The 23,106-nt window shown below is 43.4% G+C and overlaps 1 pseudogene; it reads left to right on the forward strand.

The window, feature by feature from the left end:
- Positions 1–4,627: 4,627 nt before the first annotated feature.
- LOC119179573 (allatostatin-A receptor pseudogene) overlaps positions 4,628–23,106 on the forward strand; it is a 66,203-nt pseudogene continuing 47,724 nt past the window's right edge.

Consider the following 23,106-nt stretch of genomic DNA (forward strand, 5'->3'; position numbering starts at 1 on the left):
TGGGAATTTGTGCAAACTCAAATCGTTTCACCTCACAAGCGCAATTTTTTTTAATCCTCGAACCGCTACTCGCAGTTTGTAGTATTGATTTTTGTGCACCGTTCATTCTTTCGGGAGGGGAGCTAACTAAGCCAGCAGACGAAAGGAATTTGAATACGTTCATTCTTTCGGGAGGGGAGCTAACTAAGCCAGCAGACGAAAGGAATTTGAATACTTAAATAGCGGAACATTGATTCGTATAGTCATTACAAGTTGGCAGCGCAAACAAACGGGACCAAGTGTGATGGTTCCACTGCCAAGTTGTTAGAACAAATGTATTCCAAACTAGTACGGCAGTCCACTCTTCTGCAAAACACCGTATGTTGTATACTTAGATGACCCAACCTTATGTACACGCCAGAGTTAATTTCACCCGACCACCAATATTCACCGCCAGAAACACAGGCAGACACACTCCTTCTAATTAAAACTTTTTTTATCCAGCAGTCATCAGCTCCAGGTGCGTGTGGGAGGAGGTCTTTCCGATGCGCTTACGCAGCGTCGAGCAAGCTCTTTGGGGGTTGGGTGCAGCCTTTGATGCGCGCCGATAGGGCTGAAATATCAACTATCGGCGGTAGCATAACGTGTAACTCAACTTGAGCGTGAACTGTTTTCCGGAGCACGGCTTCATGAACACACGCGCACTGCAGGGAATGAAAGTTTCGGCAGCGCTGTTCGAGTTTACCTGAAAATGGTTGTGGATAACACTAGCCCGCCTAAAGGTATTTATTGGTACAGAGCTTGGAAAACGGGGGGATTCGAATGAGTTACGGAGATTGCAACTACCGTTGCTCCGTGGCGTCTGCCTAGCCAGCGTCACTCCTCATTTCTCTATATGTAACCTCCACCACCCCCTTCGAAAGGAAGACAAATAGTCGCGAACCAGCAGCCCTCTTGCGCAGAACAGGGCTGGAGTCTTTAGTGTGGCATATTTCTATGGTAGCAGGCCCTTCTTTTATAGAACTTGGAACCAGCGAGCGATCATTTCAAAGTGTCACGAAGAACGATTCACGGCCTATGACGAGCTGCTGATGACACGCGCACTTTCATTCGGAGGCGATGCGTATGAGAAATCGAGCCTCGTGGTTTGAAATGCTGACTTTGGGCATGTCAAACGGGAAAACTTTTATCGTGCACGTGTGATGATATCATGCGCGTAGATGTGCAATCCAGTGTGTGTGCCCACATAGTCTAACATATGCGGGATGGAAGCTTCATTAATTGGTTCAGTGAGCAGGCTCAGGAATGGCCTATTGCATGACTTGTACTCAAAATCATCGGTTAATTTGCCCCGGTGTTGCGTTATGATGTAGGCTCCTGGGCTCTGCCAGCCGATGTCGAAACGTGGCGCGTACACTTCCTCTGGCTGAGTGTGACACAAGCCCAAGCCATAGCAGCACCTGTGATCCGATTCAACCTACATCCGAAATTAATGAAAGTGAATCGCCGCGTCTCAGCCTGCGTAAGCCGGGATTACATTCCCGGAGTCGTATAAAACAATAATAGCAGTGACCTACAGTGCGGCATGCGATAAGCGTATGTATTGCACCGAGAGAAAAATTGGAAATTTCGAAATGTCATTTTTATATGTATGACGCATAATTATTGAGAATATTTGGAATATTTTTACCCTACTCACTAAAATCATTGTCATCGTTACATGCATTCAAACATGAACTTGAAAAGTTTATCTTGTATAACAAGGCTGATAAGAATAAAGTTTTATAATGTAAAAGTGTAATTAGAAACTTTCAGCTTGGTTTTCTTCTATGCCCTGCTTATTGCACTTCGATAACTGAATATTTTCTACTTGTGTCGCTTTGAGCGTGTTAAATTGACAGCATTTCTTAGTGAACTTCGGTGACATTGAGCATATCTATCTATCTATCTATCTATCTATCTATCTATCTATCTATCTATCTATCTATCTATCTATCTATCTATCTATCTATCTATCTATCTATCTATCTATCTATCTGTCTGTCTGTCTGTCTGTCTGTCTATCTATCTATCTATCTATCTATCTATCTATCTATCTATCTATCTATCTATCTATCTATCTATCTATCTATCTATCTATCTATCTATCTATCTATCTATCTATCTATCTATATATCCGCTTACGTTTGCGTGCTCACGGAGTTACCCCCTTAACTTGGCGTGAACCGAAATTAGCATGGGAGCGTAAGATGGTTTGACGAGTATGACGCGCTGGTCAGGACATGAATAATGTCACAGTCCCGTCGTGTATGTCTTCAAACACTTCCTGACAGACAGTGACACATACCCATGAGAGGGTTATGTGCCGCTGGTATGCGGGTATGTGCTACAGGTGATTGTTACTTGATATCTACTCAGGAACAACGAGAACACACATGGGCAATCTAGCGCGTGAGCTTTAAGGAATACCCGGCATTGGTAGCGTATACCAGACGATTGCAAAGAATAAGTGTCAGGGTCCCAGCTGGAGTCAAAGCCACGCATTCTGCGTGGCAATGAAGCATTTTGCCACTGAGCTACGCCAGGTCTCGGAAAGTGTTTTCAAATAGACTCTAATCTTCGTGAAACGTCAATCATTTATTGCACTGCGGCCTACCCAATTTTATAAACATTACATAAGTATTCCTTTTATACAGCTGTCAGGTCAGGTTAACGTGAATTGTGGTTAGTTTCCATGCCTTGAAGTTGATTTGTGTAGCAGTGTCCAGGGCCAGGATCCTCGCGAGCATCAGCGCTTCAGATCATCTTGTGGTGTTGCTAATGCGCATGTTTCGGTTGGCATCGCTGTGCAAATGCAAACAACTGTTTATATTAACATCTGCAACTCTTCAACATATGTCTGTGCAACAACAATAATATTGGTTAATGACTACGTATTGAGACTGTGAACCCAAGTATGACTTCATTAGGTTAATGGTGTAGCCACGTACACCATAGTCCTCTAATGCCGCTAAAAGAATGTGTTAATTTACACAGTCATGGGCTTTGCTGAAATTGACAAAAATACCAAGAATTAAAAGCAGTACCTCATAATTATTTAATATATGTTCATTTTGTAGAAGTAGCGCATGTGCCGTAGAGCTGTTTTGTGTTAAGCTATATTGACAGACAGTTATTATGAACTTTTTCAGAAAAACCGTTGAGACGAATGCTGATTAGTTGCTCTAAACCCTTAGAACAGTATGGAAGTATAGACACTGGCATGCGGTTTCCCAATTTGTTCGCATCTCCTTTCTTTATAAGAACGCCCGCTAATTGCGTATCAGCAGAAAACTATGCTGGCGTAAATGCGGTGTTATATATTTACGTTAAACATGGCGTAATAATGTCGCAAACATAGTTCATTGGCCGACTCTGGATATTGTGCGCATCAACACTACCCGTGTTTTTCATCTTTCTACATGTGAAGAAGAAAAACCCTTAGTTCAAACCTGCTTGTTTTTATAATAAAGTTTATTCTCCTCCTCCTCATGTGTTGGTGTGAAAAAAATATAAATGATCTTAGTTTGTCGAATCCAGAGATTTCCGCATTGAACGTCAATGCAAAACTAATATCTGGTCTCCAAAATATCCACTTGGATCATGTTAGTCATTAAGGGCTCCTTTCCGCGTTACAGTATTGCTCCGATAAATATGCTGCAGTAACAAAATTTTTACTTTATTTTTTGTGTATTTAGTCTTGTTGCCACGCTCTATCAAAGTTTGTTTCAGCAGGCCTATAGTGAACGTAACAGGCCAATTCTTTATAATCAGCTTGCAAAGTGAGACGTATTCTTAACAATATTAACATAGGCATTGTTCAGATTGATGAAAATGTATTTATTCATTGTGAATCAATTAATTTCTACTCATCACAGCCAACCATGGGCTATCTCTGGAGTGATGACAAAACACTACATATTCATTGCTGGCAGAAAACTGGTCATTGGCGAAGAGCGAAGAGTTTTCAGGGGCCATGCGTTTGAACGTCCACTTGGTGAGGGTAAGTGGCTATATATTTGTATATTGTGATTTTAGAGGGAGATGAAAAGGCATTTGGAGTTTTCAACTACAGATGCAGCTATATGCAGTAAATAACCACGCAGAAACGAGTGTGAGCAGCCACATTATGAATATGCAAAAAAAATCTTCTACAGTTTTTGTTATAAATAATTTTACACGGTGTGGTGGCAATCATATTGAGAAAAATTTTGTTGCCAGCAAATTACTACGTGACGTCTCTCTGGGGCAAACGAATTAAAACTAGTACTCCCTATGCTCGTAGTTTAGCTCTTGGAGTTACTCAGCTTGAGCATTTTTTATCATTCATCCCTCGATCTGCGTCTAAACCACTGCATGTATCTCAGCGATGCCATGTGCCGCGCAAGCCTGAGATCGAACGAGCGCGCCGCCGAAAAGTCTGCTAAATCTTTGCAGAAGTTGCCTCGAGATGACGCTGCAGCCACTGCTTGTCGGCGCGCCCCATTGGTCCATAATCTCGCAATCGTTTTCCCCTTCGCTCGATTTTAACCCTCCTCCACTCCCGGTTCTTGCGCTCTTGGTCTGAACACTTCCCGAAGCATCAAGTAGATCGTGGCCGGCAATGCAGGCGCACGAAAGCGCAAGGGAGCACCAGTGACAACGTAGCAGCAGACGACGTGATCCCGCATCACAGCCTCTCTGCTCCGAGGTGCCTGCTCGCTTCTACCACTGAGCATTGATTCATCCTGTCGTCAAAAGTCAGCTCGGAAGTCAGCTGCGCTTAGTGACAGGACATTTTTGTACAAGTACAGCTGGCTATGTTTTGGAAGTAGGAAAATTCCGAAGTTGGGACTTACAGCTGGGACACATAAACTGCTTGGTGGAGACAAAAGAAACTGAAGTTCTGAGATAGCCGACAGTTTTGTTCAAGTGGAGCTAGGGACTTTGCCGTAGATTCTGGCCCATAAAGGACGTGAACTTTTTTACGCCACTGCAACGGTTCCATATTTGTTGGGGCAGTGTTGTGTGAAGCATACGTCAAGAAGAGACAACTACGTGGAACGTCAGTGACAAGCTCTGCTTATTCTGTTGGTCCTTGGGCCATCGCCTCGTGGAGGTAAGCCTTTTATTATGCACCAAAGTTAGAGGATGCCGCCATGTATTCGGTGTTGTGACAAAATATTTGACAGCGATGAACGTAGACAATAATCTACGCAAAAGACATTGGTAGTGTATTAAAGTACACCTTACGTGCCGCTGGCCTCATGTGCATTCCGAAAAAAAGCAGAAATGGGGAAGATTTCACGATGCCAATTTCTTATCGCTGGTGACGCAGTTTTTTTTTCTTTTCTAAGCACCTGTTTTATTTTTTCGTTCTGAAGTTCTTTCGAAGAATAAAGAAGTTGACAATTATCCCATTCAGGACAACACAATAGTCTCAGCCTCCTTTTTTCTCAATTTAAAAGTGCTAGGGCACCCACTCATGAAACCGTGGTGACCGCTAAAAAATGCTGCTGTTTCTGTCAGCTGCGTTCGCTTTTTGTACATAAAACTTATTCCTTTTATCTTAATTTTATTCGGTTCGCTCTTGCGAATTTTAGAAGGAGGGTGGTATTTCATTGCTCCGTACGAGTAGGCTTTTTCACTTACCGTCATTGACAGGTGGATTTTCACTTACGAAACTGTGCTTTATTTCTTTGCAAGCCGGTGGCATGAAAGTATTTTTTTATCTCCAAAATGCTGCAATGCAAAAAAAAAAACTAAGTGCACCATTTTGACCAATTGAACGAAATTCGTCCAGCAAAAAAAAAAATTATGGAAGGAACGTTTACGTTGGAGAAATTGGCTATGATAGGAGAGAAGAGAAAAGAAAAAGCTAATATGGATGAAATGATTTCATTTATATAGTCTCATTCAAAAAAGTGAACCTTTGAAGTGAATAGGATGACTTTCACTTTTGCAAACGTTGAAGTTTCGCGTCCGTCCGCAATGGTAAATGCTCCATCTTCACAGGAACGCGTGTTATCATTCATTAACACTATGAAATATATTATTCAATAGAAACTTCCATAACATTCTCTTACACTTACCAACATATTTTTATGTGAATAATACATTTAAAGCCGCCAATATCTACTTCGTAGACAGCACACACTTAAGGGTGTCGATAATTAAACACTGTCGGTTGAAAGTAATCCTGAAATGCGTTGTTTCAGTGTTGAAACAAGACCAGAATTAAATGATACGATTGTCGTGTGATATAGTTGATGTAAATTAAATATTATCTCATATCAGGCTATATATAACTTTTCCTCCAGATCTAAAGCCCCAAACCCAATGCAGGGCATCTCCTTTTCTCCCATGCATTTCAAGCTCGCTCGGTCAAAAGTGGAACACACGAGGTGCAGTGACTATAAAAAAAATGAATCGCTAAACCATGCTTAGAACTTTGAGCGAATTCAGTTTCTTTACATAAATTAACATTGAATACTTTGATACCACTCAGCAGTCACGTTTGGAATTTGAAATTGCTTTCAAGCCGGATACTTTGAACCTTGTAAGCTGAATATTCAGTGCTTCGAACCAAGTAAGAACACGAAAGAGCCTCATTTAGAAAATTATAACGTGACAGCGTATTATAGCCCTGTTTGTATTGCCTTCGCAATCACAAGTCCGCCTTCCCTTTTCGGTACACACCGCAACAGTGCTACAAGGAAATGGACGACTGAGCGCGGGGCACTGACCGTTTCAAGCTATTATATATTACTTGCTTCAAGCACAGCGTTGAAATGCGTACTACATCATGATGATTCCTTTTACAAAATGGCGAAGTAGGCACTACGCCTCCGTCAGGCTACAAGCGTACCTGCACAGCTTCACATACTGCAGATGCTGTTTGCTGCTCATCAAAACTAATCACACCTGTAGGCGTTGTCCTAGGTGTAGCTGTAAACCACCAACCCTTTGTTCCAATTCACATGTCCTGACGCCCATCGCGATCATGCGAGTCCCCCACGCAACAATAGATGCGCGAACGCGTCTTCCTTCAACATACAGTACGTGTACGGTTCGTTTCTTCCAGAAGCTTCTTCAAGCTGTAGCATGTCGCTGCTGTTTTAAAGAGCAACTTACTGCGTAGAACACCTCTGTTCTATTCGTGCCAAAGCCTAGGATTTTTATTATCATCTATCTTGAATTTTTACTCTCGGAGATTGGAGATATTGTCGCTGGCCACCAAAGACGCCGACATCGACACGGGAATTTCTGTGGAACGAGATCTTTAACGCTATAGTGTTAAAATAGACTCCTCAAGCATATAGTTGTTCTTCGAAGCAAAGTAAATAAGGTTGCCAAGAACTATTTTTTCGAATTCAATTGAGAAAGAACCCAGTTGGGATGTTTTTCGCGTTCGTCATACAATTTTGCTTATAAATTCATGAAAAAATGTTAGTCTTGTTAAAGTGCTTCCACACAGTGCTGGGTAGAAGTACTTACTGAGAGAAGTATTGAGTAATACAGAAAACGTAATACATATGCTAGATTTTCAAATGCATATATTGTGGTAACTTTGCTTTGAGGTAAGGGGATATTTCAAAGATACATTTGCAACATAACGAAACAAAGTATCTAAGAAATCATTTACAGGAATACAGAAAGCGAAATACTTATATATTTCAGGGATGCTGAGCTTGCCGAAACACATTATTGAAATGCATCATAAAGCTGCCAATAATGTTTCTGTGTAGTGAAGCTTGTAAGCAAAGAATACTGCTCTTTTAAATACGAAACCTGAGTAAATATAGATCAAACAATGATTTATTTTACGCAGATGATGTGCTTTGCTGACAGAGATTTCCGGTTATTTGCATTTAGGCAAATGGAGTTTCTGAAGTTTGACGTCTGTTGGCAGCCTTGGTTCAGATTCGAGACAAGACCCGCAAACTGATGGAATATCTGGGCACCTGAAAAAAATTGGGGCTGCTGCATCAACTTCAAGAGATGAAGACTTTATCAGTGATACAACAAATATTCCCACTCTGATTCGGCGGTTCATGCGTCGAGCGCATACCCTTATAAGCCAGTTCGTGCGTGTATGGCATTTTCGCCACCCTCTCTTTGTAACCGAACGATGTCATGCCTTTAGTTAACCCCTAAAAGTCTTCCTCTCCCAGTTTCAAACACGTCATATCATTTCCTGCAAAAAGGGGTAACGAGATAGCCGTGTCCTGTAGAGTATCACGATACAATTCGTACAATGTTTATGTATTTGACGATAAGAACACATTATTTTCAAATGTATCTCGATATAAAAGTACAATTACTCAAAAGCATCACCAAAATATTATCACAAAGCTCTTGTATTACTATACAGCTTAGACCTGCTTCCCCATTAGGCGCGCTAAGCAGTGTAAATCTTGAAAGGGATTGCTACAAAAAATCACAGAATGGTTTCTAAAGCACGGATATAAGGTAACATTTCTTGAGAACACGCGAAATAAACGCTAAAATCCCTGCCCAGACTTAAACAGACTTAGACAGACTGTCCAGACTTAAATTGAACAAATTTCTTACGACAAATGAACATCAGCGAGCCGACAAAAGCGGCAGTTTCAGAACGTGAAGCACGTTCCATCATCCCCCTGTTCAGCGCCCTGTTTGTTGTAACTAAGAGCCGGCCGCAGATAGTTGTGAGTGCTTTTTCTATGCACCAGCAAAGCAAGAAAAGCAACAGTGCCACCCATAAGGACTATAGGAAGGGTTTGCCATTCGTCGCGAGGCAGACTAATTTTCCGGCTTGCTGAAACGCCCATCACCCGTGAAACAGAGACGCGATTGTTGGATGATTGCGCTAATTAAAAAATTTTTCTCATTTTTCGCCAATCTACCTTCACTCTAAAACGAGGTTGCGGTGTCCAAGTTCGCATATGCCACAGAAAAAAAATCAATAATTTTTTTTCGCTGTGAACAAGGCGCTGCGCAAAACACTCGCACGCGCCCAAGCGCAAAAAGACGAACGTAAGAAACGTTCGAAGGTGAAAAACAAGTGCTTAAATTTTGTGAGTAATGGTGTTTTGATTGTATAGCAACCACACCCTTTAACTCTCAAAATATGGCCTTAGCATTAAACACACTAATCAGGAATATACTTTGGTACGTTCAACTGTGACATCGCTTTCCACTTGATTTTCACCGGTTCGCATTTGTGTAATTTCATGCGTAGTTGTGCGCTTATTTAAAAATTGATTTTCGTCCCTGGTAATGCACACGCGAAAGTGTTTTCATTTGACACACTTTTAGCAAAGTACGCATGCGCGAATTTCACAGGCAGGCCCTATATACGTAAGTACTATTCATTATTGCTCCACTTTAGAGCCATTCGAAGTTGCTTAAAGGGACACATTCTAGGCTGCTTACAGGGCGCAAGTCAACTATATAGATAGATATGTGGAGATTAACGTCCCGAAACCACTATATGAATATGAGAGACGCCGTAGCGGAGGGCTCCGGATATTTCCGGCACCTGGGGTTCTTTGACGAGCACCCGAATATGAGCACACGGACCTACAACATTGCCGCCTCCATTGGAAATGCAGCAGCCGAGGCCGGGATTCGATCGCGCGACCTGTGGGTCAGCAGCCGAGTATCTTAGCCACTAGACCACGACGGCAGGGCAAAAATTTGAGGAAAATGCACAAGAACACATGCTCCGCAGTAGGCCATTGTCAAAATGATTCCGATGTCATCAGACGGACCACCTTAAATTATGCGCTAGCAATCGGTCTATCTATACTAACTAAATAAAGAGCCTTCTGCGCATGAAGAGACGCAATAAAATGCTGCTTGTTCACTTCTGTTTGATTTATGAAAAAAACAAACAACGTCGGATGTTACTACGGAAAAAGGCGCGAATGGCTCAAAAATTCAATTTTCGCGGAGTCGCACTACACAGGTGGTGCCATCTAGCAGAACGCAGTTTAACAAAAAAAATGACTACATTCTCAGAGCCAATGTTGGGAAACTGATCAATGGCCGTTGTTGCTACTGTGGCTTCAGCTGGATTTGGTCTGCTGCTACTTGCGCAGTAAAGCCTGGCAACGTTGTGCACTGCAACAGTGACGTCAGTCGGTCCGGTCAGTCCACTTCTTGAGGCGGGTAATTTGAAGTGCGCTAACCCGATACGGACCAATCAAACCTGGTTATATATCAAAGTAGTCCTTTCTTTGCACAAAAGTAACACTACGAGGTTTCCGGATCACTACTTTAACAGTGAACGTCGACCTAATAGTTACCTTTAGTGTCTATTTAATATTTTCCTGTCGCAGATAAACAACGTGGTATTCAGGGCAGCTTCCTACATCTCCCTCCTCCGCCTTGGTTTGGCAATTTCGACTGCCTGCGTATGAATGCGTGCTCTATTCGTTGCTAGAACTCACCAATGTTTTAATAAATCACTTGAATAACGAGCGTAAACAGTGATTGTTACAAAACGCTACAATTAGTGGCAAACTCAAGCCTCGTTTGTTTTCTATAACAACAGGGTCTCACAAATGTGAGATCACGTAATACTTCTCGTATTTGTCAGCAAGAAACACATGCGCTGGGATAGGTGTATAGCATACGACGCCTCCACCCACTTTATGCTGCTTTGTGTGGACATGGTTTATGTCCTCTCCTCGCTATAGAGAGTGAAAAAAAATATTTTTATGGTTAGAAAGTACCAGCACATTTTAACGGCCACTTCACCTCCTCAGAAGCTAGCGTTAAATACTTGGGTATTACTTTCCATAACGACCACACATAGGCTACTCACGTTACCAATCTTACCAATGCCACTAATCGTACTTTAGGCTGTCTTAAGCTAAATCTAAGACATGCATCTCCTCCAGTGAAATTACAAGCCTCTAAAGCACTAATCCAGCCTAAATTAAAATATGATTGCTCTGTCTGGCATCCCCCTGAACGCGTTCTAATCGATTTAATAAAATCAGTACAAAACCAAGCGACGAGATTTATTTATTCTGTTTATTTTTACTCGACAACTCTAGCTTAAAACAAAAGACAGGTCTAACTACTCTTCCGGAAAATCACAAGGCTTTCACTCTTTCATAGGTTTTTTTCATGTCCTACGTAACTGTTCTCCCATTAATCCAGCTCATCGCATCTCTCAACGCACCAGCCATGATAAAGCCCTTACACCCTCTTCGTGCTCGCACCGCCATGCATCTGCAATCATTCTTTGTCAAGACTGCCCTCGACTTGAACAATCTTCCCACAGACTCCGTCATTCACACCAGCCATGCTCGATTTCAACAACTCTGTTGAGTCACACTTTGTAAATAATAACTTACTTGTTTGTTTTTCCTACTTTCCATGTAAAACGCTGTGATGTGTACAGAGTCCTTAAGGTATATTCAATAAAATAAAATAAAACAACGTTTGCACAGCTTTTTGTTACAAATCTTCGGAAATGTGTCACCCAGACGCGTGCATATACCTTTATAAAGAAACAATACGCGCAAAGAGAAACGCGATATTTCAGAACAAAACTCTGTAAGCGCTGACTATATCCATGAAACTACACTTCTGTGGTGGCCCCACCTGCCATTTCCACACATGATGAGGCTCTACGTGAAAGAAAATGCCCTGAGTCGTTCGTTATTTTTTCTATGTTGGTTACCTGAAAGCTTGATCACGCATGTGCTTCCACTGGTCTCGCTATGCCAGGCCACGTTTCGTCATTCCACAATACTCCCCAATACTCCACAATACTGCGCGTTCACGACGGGCCTTCATAAACAAGCTCGGCTTCCCGTAGTCCTCTCTCATTTATTTAACCGTGAATTGTCGTTACATATGAACTGCAATGTACCCAGTACACCCCGTGCACGCGAACATTCTTCTGCGCCAGGAAGCAGCCTTAAAACGCAATGGCCTTGTGAGAGAAATGAGAAAAAATTGGCAGTTCTCACGTACCTTGGAATCGACGCTAAGCGAAGCATGCGCAGGGAAGGTGACCATGTTGCAATTTTTTTATTTTGAACGACACGTCATGAAATTACGCTAAACATATGTGCAAAAGTTGCGCGCACAGACATATGTTTCAGAGTTGCTGTTTATATAACCAGTTGTTTACACTTGCACAATGATATCAACTGGAACATGCGTATATTAGCACACCAAAAGCTGATATGAATCGCGGATGCTCGCGAAGATGCTGGCCCGAGACACTGCTAAATAAATCAACTTCAGCGCATGGCACTGAACCATAATGACGTTAACCCGACATAACCGCTGTAACAAAGGAGTAATATTTTTAAAAGTGGGTAGGCAGCACTGCGACCACTATTGAAGTTTCACGAAGATTAGCGTCTATTTGTAAAGTAGTTCCGAGACCTGGCGTAGCTCTGTGGAAGAATGCTTGACTGCCACGCAGAATGCTTGGTTTCGATTCTTGCTGGAACCCTGAAGTTTGTTATTTGCAAACGCTGCTTATGTCCGGTTTTCCTTAACACTGGCATTTATTCTATGCCTTCATTGAGTCGACGCTACCAATCTCGGGTATTGCTTAGCGCTCACGCGCTAAAATTGCGCATGTGTGTTCTCGTCGTTTCTGGGTAGATACTAAGCGTCAATCACCTGTGGCACATACCAGCGGCACATACACGCTCGTGGGTATGCGCCACTGTCTGGCGGGAAGTGTTTGACGACATACGCGACGGGAAGGGGACATTATTTATGTTCTGACAACCGCGTCATATTTCTCAAGCCATCTTACTCTCCCATGCTAATTTTGGTTCACGCCAAGTTAAGGGGGTGACCACGAGAGTACCCAAACGTAAGCGGCTAGATAGATAGATAGATAGATAGATAGATAGATAGATAGATAGATAGATAGATAGATAGATAAATAGATAAATAGATAGATAGATAGATACGCTCAAAGTCACCGAAGTTGGCTAAGGAATGCTTCGCATTTAAAACTGCAGGCAGACGCTGTGACATTATCGAGCACCACGGCGGTGTAGCGGTTACGATGCTTGGCTGCTGACCTTAAGGTTGTGGGTCTGACTCCAGCCATGGTGGTCGTATCACAATTAACACAAAGTGTTGGAGGCCCGTGTACTGTGCCATATCAGTTCACCTAATGGACATGAGATGGTAAAAAAGTTCCGGAACTTTCCACGGAATTGTCCCTGAACCATGTTGCATTTTCCACGTACCATTCTAGACATCATTATTATCGCATTATCCTTGACTTCTATTACGAATCAGTTCAAAAGAAAAGTGCAGCTATTTGAAAATTTTTAAAAGCACATGCAGAGCATGCGATGAGCTATGAACCACGCAGTGCCTTTTCGTGCTTTTCTTAATCGAGTGACATCTTTTTTTTTTACAGTCCTAGCGGCCTATGTCGGTAAAAGTGGGCTGAGAAGTGACAGCTAGATAGTGCCCTTTGGCCACTGCACGGTGTCCATACTTATGTAAGGAACGAAGAACAAATGCATAAAACAAGCCCACACACACAATCGTTGATTGGCAGGATGGCTAGCTACGAAGCGTTTATGGCTGCGCCGACACAGCACGGAACGAAGAAAAATTACGACAGGAGGTTTTTACGAGGCCTTTCCCGCGTGTTCCGTTTGATGTGCCCTCAATTGTTTCTTCTCTATGCGCGGGCCACTCTTCGTGCCACCACTGAGGAGATGTCCGCACCAAAAAAGGCGAAAAAACAAAACCTGCACTCGTCAGAAAAACGAACAGCCATTTACGGGGGCAGGCCGTATACTCGCGAACGGACGGATGGTCGTTCATATCGTCCAGGATTCGCTTCACTTATTATTTTTCCGGCAATGCGAGCGCACGTGCGAAAAAAAAGATCGAGCAACTGAAGTGGGAAGTAAGAAGACCGTTCTGAGAACGCAACACACGTTCGTGCTTTGCACTGTACGTCCGCGGTGCCCGCTGCTTCGCTGAGAGGATTGCCTTCGCGCGAGAGGAAAAGGAATCGGAGCAACAGCCGAGTCGGTCGTGAAAGTGCTCATTTGCTGTTCGCAACGGCCGTTTACGGCATCCAGGAAATGACCTTTAGCGGTTCACGCTTCCTTACTATCGTGACACCCTCGCCTACATTTCGTTGCTTGAGATTTAGCCAGGTCTTATAGCGCCGCCAAGTGTTCTTGTAACGTGTCATGCCGTCCATCGCTGCGATCTGTTTGCCCTTTATCGTGAAATACCTAGCGAGATGATAAGACTTAGAGAGAGATGGCATTGCCAGTGAAACATCGCGAAGTCACTTACTGCTTCCCACTTCCGATATAAGCCACACGGAAATCGATACCAGAGTCACTGCACAAGCTCTGAATGCTGTTGGAGGTTAGTTTGTTGGCACCTCTCAAAATTAAGGCTCTTTAGGCTAGACGTCCTATGCTTTTGTAACCCGACTGTTGGGTTCTGTGCGCCATGTGAATCATTCCCGCGAGCTAGTAATATGTGTATCACACGAGAACAACATGAGAAATGATTGGCGGAGAACTGAATTTCGACAACCCACCGTGGAGATCGAGTGATTAAAGCACTACACTGCTGGCCTGAAGACGGTAGAGTCGAATCCCTGCCCTGGAAGCTGCATTGCAACGGATGTGAAATGCTGCCGGTCCGTGTGTTCAGATTCAGGTGCATGTTAACGAAGCCTGAGTGGTCCTAATTTTTGGAGCGCTTCATTGCTGCTTCCCACATAGTGATATTGTGACTTTGAGATGTAGAACATTGTAATATTGAAATTTAACATTCGTATAATCTTCTTGAATAAATATATGAATTGCGCTCGGAAACATCTCTGTATTTGAATGACATTTAAATTACATATGCTTCTGTAGAGTAATTACGAAAATGTATAAAAATGTGTACATTTTGTAAGAAAAAAACTTTATTTTGTGTAGGAATTCAAATTTATATATTCACGTAAGCCTTATAAAAAGCAGATGAAATTATGTGGAATTTCAGAGACACAATTACAATTATTGGAATGGTATTCAAATTTCATGCGTGGCCACAAGAGTCCACCGCAAATAGAAGAAAGATATATTCATTCGAAAAAAACATGCCACTCTCGTAATAAGAGACAGATATTTTCACTAAAAGGCGGTGGGTTTGTTTCGTTCTCGTTCTGTATGCCCATTTCGGCCGTATAGCTTCCATGAAACCCTTTAATGAAGAAATCTAGGCGTTCGAACAATCACACTGAATACAGACCCCGCCAACGATCATTTGAACATTGTGCCATGCGCAATCGTACTTTTTGCAATCAACTTTCCCCACACATTTTAATTATACGTTTTACCTTTGTTACAATATGCCGGTGACGTTTACAAAAAAGTGACGGCTATGACTTGGAGAAGGGAGAAGAACAATGAGAGAACCCACAGGAAGGTTACCGAGGCATATGCCCGGTCGGCTGCCCTATGCTGTGGATATGATAAAGTGGAGAGAGAGGGAATAATGTTAATGGGGGGCTGGAGAGGTTTGCCTGGTTTTTCACCTGACAGGCTACTCCTGGTACCGGGTGATGACAATGATATATACAATGATACACACACAACACATACAGTTACATACACGCATAACAGTCACAAGCGAAGTGTAAAGATGAGAAAGAGAGAGCGGAGACACAGAAGAAAAATAGATGAGAAAATTGTCAGTAAATGGGCTGTTGTAGCGTGTGGTACCACTGCTGCATAAGCAGCTGCGGCCCTCCACAAAATTTAAGGGCGTTCACATAGGCCCCTAGTCTCCAGATAGTGCAAAAAAGGCTTTGACTGCTTTGTGAACCCAACAAAATAGAGGACGGTGCTCCAGCTGCATCTTATCTGCCAACGAGGAGGATCATACGTCTTGGATGGCGTTAGGCTTGCACCGAAACAATTCTGTTGTAGTTACTGGGTGCAAAAAGGTCACTGCAATTGTGGCACAGCCTACGTTTGCGAAAAGGGCGTGCTTTTCAAACACAGCGAAGCAACAACTGAGACGCTTATTTGCGTTCATCTGTACCTGTGAGTACATTGCGTGCGTCATTTGTGAGTCAGAAACGCGGGGCACGTTTCAATCTGCTTGCCAATCTGCGCGTGACCTTCCAATTTGTACCTAACGCACTCATTTCTTCATCTTTGCGGGAAACCTGTGACTTTTTTTCTCAATCCTAAAAGCCCCCGTAAAGAACGTTATCGAGGCGCACCTTAGTTCATTGCGCTCACATCTGGGAGTCGTCAGATTTAACAGAGAGTTTCTCAGTATGTTCAAGGACCGTCGTATAGGTTGAAAGTGGAAAACAAAAGTTGCAGATAGTCTATCATAGTAGAATTTAATGCGAAAAGCAGGGGCGAAGAACTTCACACATACCGAGCGATGTGTAGACTGATGCGTGGCAAAAAATGCGTAACGAGGTTCACTGTCACGCTGGATCCAATTAAAATAGCTTTCTTGAACGCCAGCCACTAAATGCACCCTTCTTTGTTAACATTCGTATATCATAACCATTTACCATTTGCACAACTTATATGTGGATGTTCCTCCATAAAACTGTCGTTTCCGAGCGTTATTCGCGTGAGGTTCTTCCTTCAGCCCTGTTTTTTTTTTTGCGGTAAATTGCAGTACTCTGAGGCTCCAAGTCACCCGACAAGCCTCTATTAGTAGCGCACATCTTTTGTGCAATAGATGTCTATTTAGGAAGAAAAGATAAAGAAATGTCAACGATGACCGGGTGTGCGGGTGAGACACAGATGGGATTGGCCGCGCACACACTGTTTTTCTAACCTTGACTCGAAGCAGCCCCCTATAGGCGAGCTTCAAGAAAACAAGTCAAGATTCCCTATCTAGCAAGCCTCTTCATCATGCGGTCGTTCAATTACACAGCGCTTCATGGCGGTTTTTTACCATTGTCCTTTTGGCCTACTTGGTGTAGTCATACAGGGATGCTCGGCATTCTGGACGGGTAACACGGGGGCGTGTCGCGATTGAATTTTTCCCTTATGATCAAAGAGGCAGTGCGTCCATTCCTTTATGAATCGAATGACGACCCTTCCTGCGGTGGTGCATGGCAAAGCACACAGTATTAACTACTGTCCTATGCGGAAGATGTCGATGCCCTGGAAGGAACGCTGAAGTAACAGACGTCATCGGCGAATGTTTACTCAAGCATATTGCCTCTACCTTGCCAATCGAATCTTGTAGTCTGGGCTACTTGATACGGGATGGAATAGAGGAAGAATGTGGAGAAATACAACGCTGGGTAACTCGCCCTTGGTAATCAGACTAGTCTTTTCCAATAGCATCCCGACTCACGTTGCGCGGGTGGCGACCTCATTACGAGAGAGAATAAAACGACGTGCCCTTGCTTTTTATGGCGCACCGAGTAACATTATTCGGTGCATTATTGGAGTGCCTTCTGTTCAGCCTCTTCTTTTCTCTTTGCTGTATTACATCGAGTTTCACGGCATCGTGCCTCAAATACCTTTCGCTTTAGATTGCTTGGTTTTCTTCACCCACCCATCGAGAATGTCGAGGTTCTGCCACAAATTAACTAAACAAATCGCAACTTTTTATTTGCGGCTACTGCGTATTACTTTGAACACCGTTATGAAAAATATGATCCCGGACTTTGATCACGAATGTCCGACGCTGTGTTTATAATACCGCCTGTGGGCTTGTGTTGATGAGTTATAATTGTCACACATTTTTTCACACTGCATTACATTCCTTGTACACTCTTTCATGAGCCCATACTAAAATTCTCGTCATCTATGTTTTGAAACTTATTATACTCTTCTCAAAGAGTTGTGTGAGACGCGATGCTCCTAGGAGTCTCGCATCCCATGATGAAGCGCATTAAGCGGCCTTACTATTTCTTCATCTCCTCTGCAACACTACGCTCTAAACGAAACGGGGGAGCGAGAATGAAACAGGCTTCGTTTCTCATGTTGAGAGCAGTGACTTTTTCCTTTGCGGACGGCTTAGGCGTCGTGACTTCTTGGAGCGAACGTCAGCAGAGAAGCGTTTATATGTAGTCATGCGCACGTGTGCTCACGTAGAGTTACGCAGTGTCTCCGTGCATAGCAGATCAGCAGAAAATTTTCATAATACGTACGGCGGCTTCTATATTTCCACATCTTTTCGCGCTAAATGAGAGGTCTCAGACTATCTAGTCCTACCCGGCGTCGGCCTGTCAAGTGCGATTACCTGTGTGAAGAAATTATGCAGGCAGTGCACGAATGACGTTTATTGTTTTGTTTTATGTGTATGCTAGTATCTGCGCGTTTTAACCACGCAAGTATTTCACGATGGTGTACACCAAGACATCGCGTAATTTCGTCACTAATATGGCGTTACGCATTCTCTTCCAACGTATTATAAAGAAAACAATTACAGGGAAAGGTTCATTTGGCAGGCATCAAACTCACGCGCCTTCACTCCGCATCACGCGGCGAAAAACGACTAGGCCACAAAAGCTACGTTTTTCAGCATACTAACAGGGTGCATTTATATAGACCTTGTACTGCTTATTGCACGTAAATCTCGCAGACACTTTTCGTTATTACTCGTGACATGGCGCGAAGAGCCCGAAAGCCACGCTTTAAATGGCAACCACGCCATTCCTCTGCCCTACAGTACGTCGTCGCCAGTGGGCGCACACTTATCTGCTGTTGGGAGTAGGTTATTGGCATTTTGCATTCACCACAAGTTTTCGTTGATAATACAAAGTATACATGAAGGTCACTTCGCTCACATGTATCGGGCGCGTTTCATAAAGCAGGCAGCAGCTCAAACACGTAGAACTAACAACTGCAACACTGGTTTGCGCTTAGTCTATGTGTGTTCTTTCAATGCGTTCTTCGTACTTGAGAAGTTTGCTGAATGCATCGAGTTGTTTGCCATTTATGGTGTAACATTCAGATTTGTAGCTATTGCAGTCATTGCTTCGTCCTTGCAGCGAAGCACTCCACAATAAATGCTCAATCAGCTCTGTGAAAGCACGTTTCACCTTCATGTTGCCCCGCTGCAGTGGTGTAGTGTCTCAGGTACTCAGCTGCTAGCCTGCAGATCGCGGGATCGAATCCGGGCAACGGCGGCTGTATTTTCGGTGGAGGCGAAAATGCTGCAGGAAATATTCTCAGAATTGGGTGCACGTTAAGGAAACCCATGGGTGGTCCAAATTTTTGAAGCCTTCACTAAGGCATCTTTCATAATCATGTTGTAGTTTTGGAACGTGAAACCCCACATATCGATCAAATCATCGCCTTCATGTTAAAACGATACCTAAAATGGAAGGATCAGCCATATTTTTTCTCACTCGTAGTGCGAGGTGCGGTGCATCATTTCATGTGTCTCACGTATTCGTAAACGTTCGCACACAATCTCGTTGTAATGCCTGCATCACAAAGCAGTTGTGCAACATATTGGACACTTTAGAATGTGCAGCATGCTTTCTGATGTTTCTTTTTATGTTTTTTTAGGCTTTCACTAGAATGACAAGCGCCCGCACCTTTAGTTTGACCAAGTCTTCTTTTAAAAGGCTGGATTACAAATGTAAGAAAATTTTGTGGTAGTTTTGGCATGTTAAACCCCACTAAATTATCAATCAAAATATACAAAAAACGTTAAACTGCATCATGATTCTACATTACCAAAAAAAAAATCTAATCACTTTGCGAAATCAACCATCAATTTCAGTTGTATTGAATTACGTGCTCCATGACCAAAAGCTATTATGCACGCGTGCATAATGTAGCTTTCGTGAACGTGACTGTTTCGGCATTTTGAATTTCAACAAAATGCACTTTTAGTTGCAGCTACCCGTACTAGAGCCCTGCTAACACTCACTCGCCTTTGTGGAAAGTTAATTCAAATCAACAGTAGTAGTAACCACCATGAAAACAATAATGACGGCGCATGTTGACCTCAAGCTGACACACTAGGCGAATGCCATGACGTAACTGTAGGGAAGGCGTATGCAGATATAAGAAAATAAATGATTACGAATGAAGTCCTTAAGCCCGCACGATGTCCGTTGACTGTGTCGCCGAAGGTCGCCGTCCGACCGAAACGCAGGTGTTACCTATATATACCATACATGCAGCGTTCCTACGATGGCTATGGTTTGAAAGGACACCACACCTTGTTCTTCCGTTTGTCCGTCTGGCCATCAGTACATCTGTCCGTCCCTCCTCCCTTTCGTCCGTGCACGTGTTCTTCCGTTCATTCGTCTATTCATCCGTTCGTGCATCTGTCTATATGTTCGTGCGTGAATCCGTCCATTCGTTCATCTTTTGTCTTTTGTACTATTAGGTGACTTCAACGTATACATTATAAGCCATAAGACCTAGCTAGCTTCGCTCCTTCATCAGGAATAACTTCGTGGATCGGCTGCCACGTTTTATTTATTTTTCTGATATATGTATTCTTTCCGTGGGGTGTTAATAAATTATCTCTGTCCGCCAGAAGGACATTTGGTTGTATAGCGTATATATATAGGCCTTCTCATGCATTATTTTTTATAATAAAACATCTCAAATACGAGGCTTCTCCGGTGTTCATTCACGGCTACATTATGTGGAGGAACTCTCGCGTAACGTACCGTATAGTCAAAGCATATATTACACACACAGCAAAAACGTTCTTACCACAGATTGTTATCAAGATTAATTGTGACGGAACAACGTAAAACATCACAAAGCACAAACCCCATAGTTGTCGGCGACTTCATAAATATTGTGCTCTTTAGGACCTAGTTTCGTCCAAACCTCTCGATTCGCTTCGTGGAGATGCGTGGATTTTTTCAACTAGTTTTAAATCGCATAAGATGGCGCCAGCTACAACCTACTTTATGGCAGTGGTGTTCTCACACATCTAGCTTCTCATTTATCGTAAAACATCCTTATACCAAATTATTTCTCTGTTTAGGAGAGCAAGGGCTACCCCATTTCTTTTGTTAAGTTTGTAGCAGAACGCTGATCCATTTAGCGGGAAACATGTATTTGAGTCCAGGAGCTCGAGGCAAATGCATTCAAGAAACCAAACTTGTTCCCAAAATCTCACACTCTTAGAAAACAACACACTTAGTGATAACAAAAGCACTGGCAGGTAATGTCCTGAAGGCATCTCGGAGCTGTCCGGAGCGGTCTCGCAATGCTATTTCTGATCCCAGAGGCATCATGCTCTCACTTAATGATAGCGTGCTCATTTAGCGCCCACGTCATCCATGAAACTGTGTATAACGGTTCTTAAAGCAGCGCCACTTTGTCGGCGCTGACACATATTTGCACTGATCACGCGTTTATTAACGATCGTACTCGTAACACGTCTAATGGGCACTAATACTCACGTCACTACGCATGTCTCCATCAGTCCCCTTTCGCCGCTCATTCTGGCTAACGGCGTCGTAGAAGACGCGACCCTTCTTGCAAGCTCAGCTCTACGCGGGTAATCACGTGAACAATTTGCGGAATGTCCTTCAGCAAAACCAAAATACTCTATAGAAGTGCACACTGTAGCGGTGGCATCAATGAATCTGCTGTCTTATAGTATTTGCAGCCGCCATTTATTAGTGTTCGGTAGGCTACGCAGAGGTGTTTTGCAAGTGATAGGATGAGTCAGCTGATTGCGCTGGTAATACGGGTGTGCACAAATTCTCTATCTCACAGAGAAAAGATATTGAGAGACAAGGTGGTGAGCCAGGTTGAACCAGGTTTGCTACCCCGTCTGCGGCTTCTTGCGTGCTTGCGGTGTCTTTTGATGGTCGCTAATTCTTTTGTGCGCGCTCCATCGCGGTGAACCAGCGCCTGGATTGCACGCCACCGTTTGAAATGGGCAACCTGCCCTTATTTGAGTGCTCACTTGTGAAATTGATACAGTCGCGTAATGAAAAAAAAAAGACCTATATCGCTTTCATGCCCTTCATATATTACGTTGAGTGTGCACGATGGCGTAATATTCTTTCCTTTGACAGAGTATGGTGATATAAAATGTTGAGGGCACAAGGAAGAGATTGCATTTGCATGATACATTCCGGGCATTCGCACACGACGCGTCGATTGATTTCCTAATTTCTGTGGTGTATCGAGGAGGCCATCCTTTAGCGGAACGCATACACAAGCGTAAATGCGACGCCCAACAATGGTAACAGACTGGAAAGTTCAACGGACGGAATAGACATTACACCACTAGTTTACCGTCTACCGCGAAGCAATTCAATATATTCTAAAGCAATTATATATATATAAGAAAGTTTGATTAGTTTCAAAAGTTGCTATATTTGTACGTAATTCCTTTGAAAACTTTCCCTCCGTGCACCTTTACCGGCGCACTTTTGGTGAAATGTGCCTCGGTGGTTTGACACTATATACAATACTGATGTCTACCGAGGGCACACGAACAAGTGCTGACTTGGAAGTTGGGACAGAAAGTTTTTTACGGGGAACATACTGTTACGGTTAGAATGAGTTTAACTATATTTACAGGAGAGATCAGGCGACGATCGGCAATGATGGCGAACGTAGGCCGAACCAAGTCACTTCCTCTTCCTCTACCTTGTCCCCAAAACCATGGCCCGGCTCATACCGTATCATTCCCCGGTTCGCAGACGAAGCCCGCTGGGCGAGCCGAATCATTGACGTAGTGTGGGATGGAACTGCTTGAGACGAGCTACATGCACCAACTGTGTTTGGCTTGACCGACGACCAGCTGACGTCAAGCGTGCCACAACGTAGGTCAAGTCACTCAGGCACTACGTAGGTCAGTCACTCAGGTCAAGTCACATAGTGCACTAAAAATTTCTGGCATAAGACACGTTTGCGGTGAAGGGTCCACAGTCACACGAGGTCCCTCTTTTCGAATGGAACGGTGTCGTGGCGTTGATCATACCTCTGCTTGGAGCGATCTTGCAATGCCAGTGTGCGAATATGGGCAATTTGGCGGGCTTCTTCACCTCGGCACAGTGTTTGAACAACTGAATCGTCCGTATGGAGCTCGAATGGAAGTATTGTATTGAGGCAGCTGCGCGGTTGTCGAGCGTAGAGTATGTAGAACAGAGTGAAGTCCGTGGGTTCATGCTTCGCT

The sequence above is a fragment of the Rhipicephalus microplus genome, chromosome 7, assembly GCF_043290135.1.
Source record: "Rhipicephalus microplus isolate Deutch F79 chromosome 7, USDA_Rmic, whole genome shotgun sequence".
In the NCBI taxonomy this organism is placed as follows: Eukaryota; Metazoa; Arthropoda; class Arachnida; order Ixodida; family Ixodidae; genus Rhipicephalus; species Rhipicephalus microplus.